At 47.1% G+C, this 6,118-nt stretch overlaps 1 long non-coding RNA gene across 1 annotated transcript; it reads left to right on the top strand.

The window, feature by feature from the left end:
* Positions 1–5,317: 5,317 nt before the first annotated feature.
* LOC128253253 (uncharacterized) lies at positions 5,318–5,753 on the top strand. The gene is made up of 2 exons (XR_008267420.1): positions 5,318–5,658; positions 5,714–5,753. It is a non-coding gene; the product is annotated as an uncharacterized LOC128253253 (long non-coding RNA).
* Positions 5,754–6,118: the final 365 nt, after the last annotated feature.

The following is a 6,118-nucleotide window of genomic DNA, read 5'->3' as shown; positions in this document are numbered from 1 at the left end:
ATGCCTTGGTCGCATTATGGATGTCCTGCTGAGCATTACAGAGTTTAGTAACTCATTTTCATCAATTTTAATTAATTTTCTTTTTTTGGATTTGCCAAAATTCAAAAGTAAACAAACCCAGATCAGCTGTTCATGCCACTTACATGTCGGAGTAGCATTAGCTAAATGCTAATGCGCCAATGCAATCAGGCACATTTAAAAAGTCCACTAATGCGGCAATGGAATCAGGCTATAATTTTAAATGTAACAATCATAAAGTGACTGATGAATCTGAAAAGACTTATATCGTCGGGATACTAAAACAAATAAAATTAAGTTAAAATTAAATTAAATTAAAATGTTATAACCTAACTAACAGTCGTTTGACTGAGTTATGGGGCCCTGAAAGATATTGCTGGGTTGGGAGGTCGTTGCTTTGTAGGCGGGTTCTGCTGGAAACCCGAGTCAAGTCTCTTGCGAGATGATTTGGGTGGATTTGTAGGTCGCTTTTTGTTTGTCTATTTCATCTTTTACTGCAAGAATGCCAAGGTCTCTGTGGATGTTCTGGTTGCGATAATACCATGGTGCGTTCCCCCATAGCTGGGAGCCTTACGTCCAGATTGCCTTGAGAGTGGAATTGTACAGCAGGACCTTGAAGTCCAGACGCAGGGGCGATCGAGCGTTTAAGATCCAGTGGAAGCTGCTGGCTTTTAGTTTTAAATGTAGTTTCTTGCATTCGATGTGTCTTCTCCAGGTTAGTCGTCTGTCAAGGTGAAGGTCGAGATACGTTACTTCGTTGACTTGGGGAATCTGCGTATTATTCAATGATAGTGGAGGTTATGTTTGCCCGTTCAGAGTAAGCGTAATATGTTTGCATTTTCGTTCATTTATTTTAATACGCCAGTCAGATAGCAACCTCTCTTCTACGATGAGGTGGTTGGCTAGTTGTGTTGTTGCTCGGTTTGGGCACCTAGAGCGACTTAGGATTGCGATGTCGTCAGCGAACGTAAATTTTGTTATCTGCTTGTTCGTAGGAATATCCGCTGTATACAGGACGAACAAAGTAGGTCCAAGTGCGCTTTCTTGCGGGACTCCAGCTTGGAAATGTAGTCGTCAGATGTTGTTGTGTTGCATCTTACTGCGAAGACTCTGTTGCAGAGATACGACTTAAGTAGCTTATGAGTGTATGTAGCGAGTTTGTTTTGATTTTATACATGAAGCCATCGAGCCAGACTCGATCAAAGGTTTGAGATACATCGAGGAATATTAAGCTGCAGTATTCCCGATGCTTGAAGGCTGTGCGAATTTCTGATGTTAATCTGTTAACTTGTTCGATTGTTCCATGGCTTGACGGAAGCCAAATTGATGTTCCGGGATGACACTGTGTGCTTCCAGATATGGTATTAAGGGTGTTAAAAGGAATTTTTTCCAACAGTTTAGAGAGATATGATAATAAACTAATTGGTCTATAGGATAACGGAATTCTGAGGTCTTTTTCGGGTTTCGGTATCATTATGATAGTAGATTTTGTCCATTTTCTAGGATAGTAGCCGAGACGTATTATCCCATTGAAGAGTTTACAAATAACCTCGATAACGGAGTTTGGAAGTTGAATTATCATTTTTGGGGTTAAAAGGTTACTCTTCGGAGATGAGAAGCAAAAGTTTCGGCTCTATCTTCGTCGCTAACTAACTATTACGTTTGGAGAGCTCAGGCTTGGGAGAGCCCTCCGCAGAGGATATTTTGTATTGGTTGGCGAAAGTTTTTCGATGTTTTTAGCGTCTTTCTTCAGGGCTCAGCTTGGTGTGCTTGTGGCTTCCTTAAGACGTTGTTTTAAGGATGGCGATCTGTTGGTTTGCCAAGCACGACGCCTCTTTTCGAGTACAAGCTGTTCAATTTGTAGATTAGTTTTGAAATGGTTTGTTTGCACGTTCAATTGTGGTGTTGAATTGGCTGCTACCACGAGTATATCTTCAAGAGCTTCTGCAGAGCGATCTCCAAGTAAGTTGTAAAAATCCTTCAGAGACTGTAAAGCGAGGCGGGCAGTATACGGCGGTTATAGAAAGGTTCTAAAGGTGCGTTTCTATCACCAGCATAATGTCGATATGATTTACATTCAGGAACTATATTAATTCAAGTTTGTGCTGGGAAACGTCATTGGCGTTTCACACGGTTATTCGTAGATTTGCCATCAATTGTTTGGATTGCGTAGCTGCAAGCAACTGTAACAACATGTTCTGGTTTTGAACCAGTGCTTGCATGGTCGTTTTCATGGAGGACATAAATTTGATCATACTTGGTTGCATGGTAATCATCATAGATTCTAGTGTGCTTTGTGACTTTCCTAGAACCTGCTGAAGGTTTCCTAGATTAGACTGAAGTGGGTTTTCCGTTCCTGTCCGAAGGGCATCGGCGTGTGAGAAGCCCTTCTGGGTAAATGAGGATCTTGCAGTCGTGCCGAAAAAAACTTCCGGCGTCGTTTTTGAGTAAGTGTACACGTTATGAGGATTTTGATGGCGCGTGGTTGTCACTCGTCGCATGCGGTTTTTCAACTTCTTGTAGACCTGGACTGGATTGCTTTTAATAAAACCAGAAAGCCCCTGCTGCTTTTATGTTGGTACGTGTATTAGTTTTTCTTAGCTTCCTCAAGGTTTGATTTGGACACAACTCGGAAATGTTCTTCAGATTTGGTCTGAAGTTTGGTTTCGTGAATATTCCCTTTAGTAAGCGGAACAACATGAAAATTTGCGTCTCCGACCCATAGAGTAAGAAATGTATAGAGGCACCATTTGCTCTGCCCGGACCTCTGCCCAAGCTCTGCTGAGAGCCATGTTCGAAGCTAACCTTGATTTCCCACCCCACTTTTCAGTTTTTGGATCGAACTTGCAATTCGGTCCCATGGTGAATTTGCAACTGCACTGCTCGCACCAGCCCTTAGCAATGGGAGCGAGCAGTTCAGATGCAGAAACTCACCGCGGGACCGAATTACAAGTTCGAATCGAACCGTGAGAGACTGAAAATTTCCCCTGTTTTAGTCTAGGTGGCATCACTGGAAAAGTCACTCGAGAGAGCGGCAGAGCAAATGGTGCCTCTATACATTTCTTACTCTATGTCCGACCAGCGCAACAATTTTGTTGACCAGGGCGTTCGAGCTTTTCTCCCTAATGTAAATTGGTGAGGGCTTAAGTTCTGGTTGGGTCTCTTGACCCAGTTCTGGTTGAATTTCATCTAGGAGGGCAAAATCTGTTGTCGTTGCTGTAGTTGTTGCTATTTCTGTTGGTGCAATTGCAGACGTTGTAACGAACTGATTTTCTTTATTATCTGCTCGCTACGAATGTCGTGCGGCTAGCTCAGAAGATGCAAGTGTTCGTCCCACCAAATTTATATACACGTGACCGCCCTTTGACCAGTGAAAACACACAGAAAGATTGGGAGTATGCGGTGATCTTTTATTCGCCGACTTGACCCTTGACCGGGGTGGTGTACTGGTTATGTAGAATCACGTCCTGCCGTCGTCTCCTTCCCACGTTGAACGCCTCTCTGGATCGTGCCGGCTGCGAAGTGGTGTCTTCCTCGCCGGTTTTGCTTGCGATGTCTTCTGCCACCCTTGGCTCGGCGGGTCTACAGGGACTAGGGATGCGTCACCGTTCCCAGACTAGGGTGAACAGGCACTGTGCTCTCAAGGCGTACGCCTTTCGCAGCCGCAGCCTCCTGTCCCTTGCTCTGTCCCGGCCGGTCGCACCGGACGTCGGCTCAGTTTCTACCTGACGGTTCAGGCGTACGCCGGAAGCCGCCAACGCAGTCCCTGGGTCAAACGCCAGGTTCTAGACGAACGCTTCCACCCTACCCTCTCTGCCGCAGGCTTAAGAATTCGACGTGTGGGCTGCTCGCTCGACGCTCGTTTTCGTCGTCCTGGGTCCTTGTTGTCCTTGTCCGCCTCCAGCTATCTCGACCAGCTCCGCTCCTTGTTGGCGACTCGGTAAGCTGCCGTTCTGGGACTCTAGCGGTGGACCGCTGTGCTCTCAACGCATACGCCTTTCGAGACACCAGCTGAACAAGCGCGCGTCCTTCCGGGCTAGTCGCACCAGGACCTTGTACAGTTCCTGCAGGACGATCAGGCATACGCCGGAGTTCGCCAATGCAGTCCTTGTAGGCAGGTAGCTAGTTCTGGACACTTTGCTTCTGAGCCCACGGTTCTTCGTCGAAGGACTCTATTTGTTCACTTTGTCGGACACGCCGGGTGGGATGCCAAGCTCAAATCGCGACAGAAGTTGTAACAAAGCGCCTGGACTTAGCCGTGTGATGCCGTAAGGACCTCAGCTACCTGTGTCTCAATTCGGAGACTTTAGCTCTAAGTCCCGAACGTCTCGACGTAGCGATCTTGTTTCCTTGATGACTCCGCACGGCTTTGTTTGCTCCTTCACAATGTTTCACTGGTTACTTGTTCACTTGGTGACTGTTACTTGTTGACTTGATAGAAATCGACTGATCCAGCTTCCTGTGCCCGGCCGGTTTATATAGGCCTCCATTTACCGCTAGTTATCGGCGTCTCCTTGCCTCCTGGTCCAAAGTCCACGGTTTTACCGTTCGACCTTTCGCCCTCTGCGCCCGGCACCAATATCAGGGTCCAAAGTCCGGTGCCGTCCCGTTACTTCCTTCTGCCCACGGCCCTTCGCCGCTCTTTCGTATTGCTGTCCCTCTCGGACTCTCCTTGGCTTTGTCTGGTGCTCAGTTCCCCACTCTCTCTCTCTCCGCACTACCGTTACTACGGGCGAATTCGCCGCGTAACTGGTAACTGGTAGGCCACTGCTTGCATGCGATTACTCTTCTTGCTTCTTAACTTGTGGGGAGTTATTCAACTCCTCACATTCTCCCCTTACTTCGGGAATGAAAAAGAGACTCGCTGCTCTCTCTGCCTTGGTATACTCCACATTCTGACATCCTTCCCTCGACGTGTCTCTCCTCGTACTTGTCCTCGTTCGCCTGTAGTCTTCCAATCGACTCGCTCTTCCAGATGGTTCCCACGACGCTCACAGCTCCTTATGGAGTTCCACAGCGCCGATCCTCCTTCCAGATTTTGAATTTCCCGCCCAGACGTTTCCTCCGTAGACTTTTGAATTCCCGACCAGACGTTTCCCCCGTAGACTTTAAATTCCCGCCCAGACGTTTCCCCCGTAGACTTTTGAATTCCCGCCCGGACGTTTCCCCCGATGATTTTTGAGTTCCCGATATGTCTTCTCCGTCGGATGGCCACTCTACATCGTGCCGATCGGTCTCCAGTTGTTATCGGGGATATCGATATTCTCCCGTGTGACTCTCCGCTGTATGGTCACTCTCCTTCAAATCGATCGGTCTCCAGTTGCTATCGGTTCCGTGACCCACCGTGGTGTTGCCACCTAATATATCGATGTTCCACGGCGTGACTCCCTGTGTCGATATTTCCAGTATTTGTGCCGGCCGATCGACACTATCGTGCAGCGCCAATCGGTCATAAATCGACGCGCTCCCATCCCTTTGGGCAGATGAGGACATTTTCTCCGGGTAAGTTTTCTAATTTCTCCTTTTCTCCTTTCTCTCTGTTCTTTTCTCCTTTTTTTTTAGCGCTCGGGACCTGACGAAGAGGGTGATGCGCCTTCTCCTGCACCCCCTCCCCCTCCCGGTTGGCCCACGCAACTTCTCGTAAGTGAGCCGTTTGTTTCAACAACCCGATCTGACCCTTCTCTCTTCGTTTCAGCATTCCCTTTGCCTGAAGACAAAACTGCCCAACATTTGGACGACACGTGCTTCGCCTCACCCCCCCTTTTTTCGGTTGGACCCCTCATCACGTTTCATATTTTTACTGTGTAAGTACACCGCATTTTTTTTTTTTGCTTTAACTCCTACTGACTTCACCCCTTTTTTTTTCAGATGCATCACATATTTTTTTTTGTTATATGGACAATATACATCCACCTTTTTTTTTTGTGTTTTCATTTGTGTGGCTGCGTGTGTGTTTTTTTTTTCCTTTTTTTTTCCCCTGTACCAGTGCAAATTTGAGTTGTATGTTTCCTTTTTTTTTTTTTTATTTGTTACTGAGTAAATACCCTGATCCCCAACGGTCCGACCCGCACCCGGAACGTGCGGCCGCCCTGCTGCACCA

This window comes from Drosophila gunungcola (assembly GCF_025200985.1).
Source record: "Drosophila gunungcola strain Sukarami chromosome 2L unlocalized genomic scaffold, Dgunungcola_SK_2 000007F, whole genome shotgun sequence".
Taxonomy (NCBI): Eukaryota; Metazoa; Arthropoda; class Insecta; order Diptera; family Drosophilidae; genus Drosophila; species Drosophila gunungcola.
Note: the sequence above shows the minus strand (reverse complement) of the source record. Positions and strands in the feature narration are given on the sequence as shown.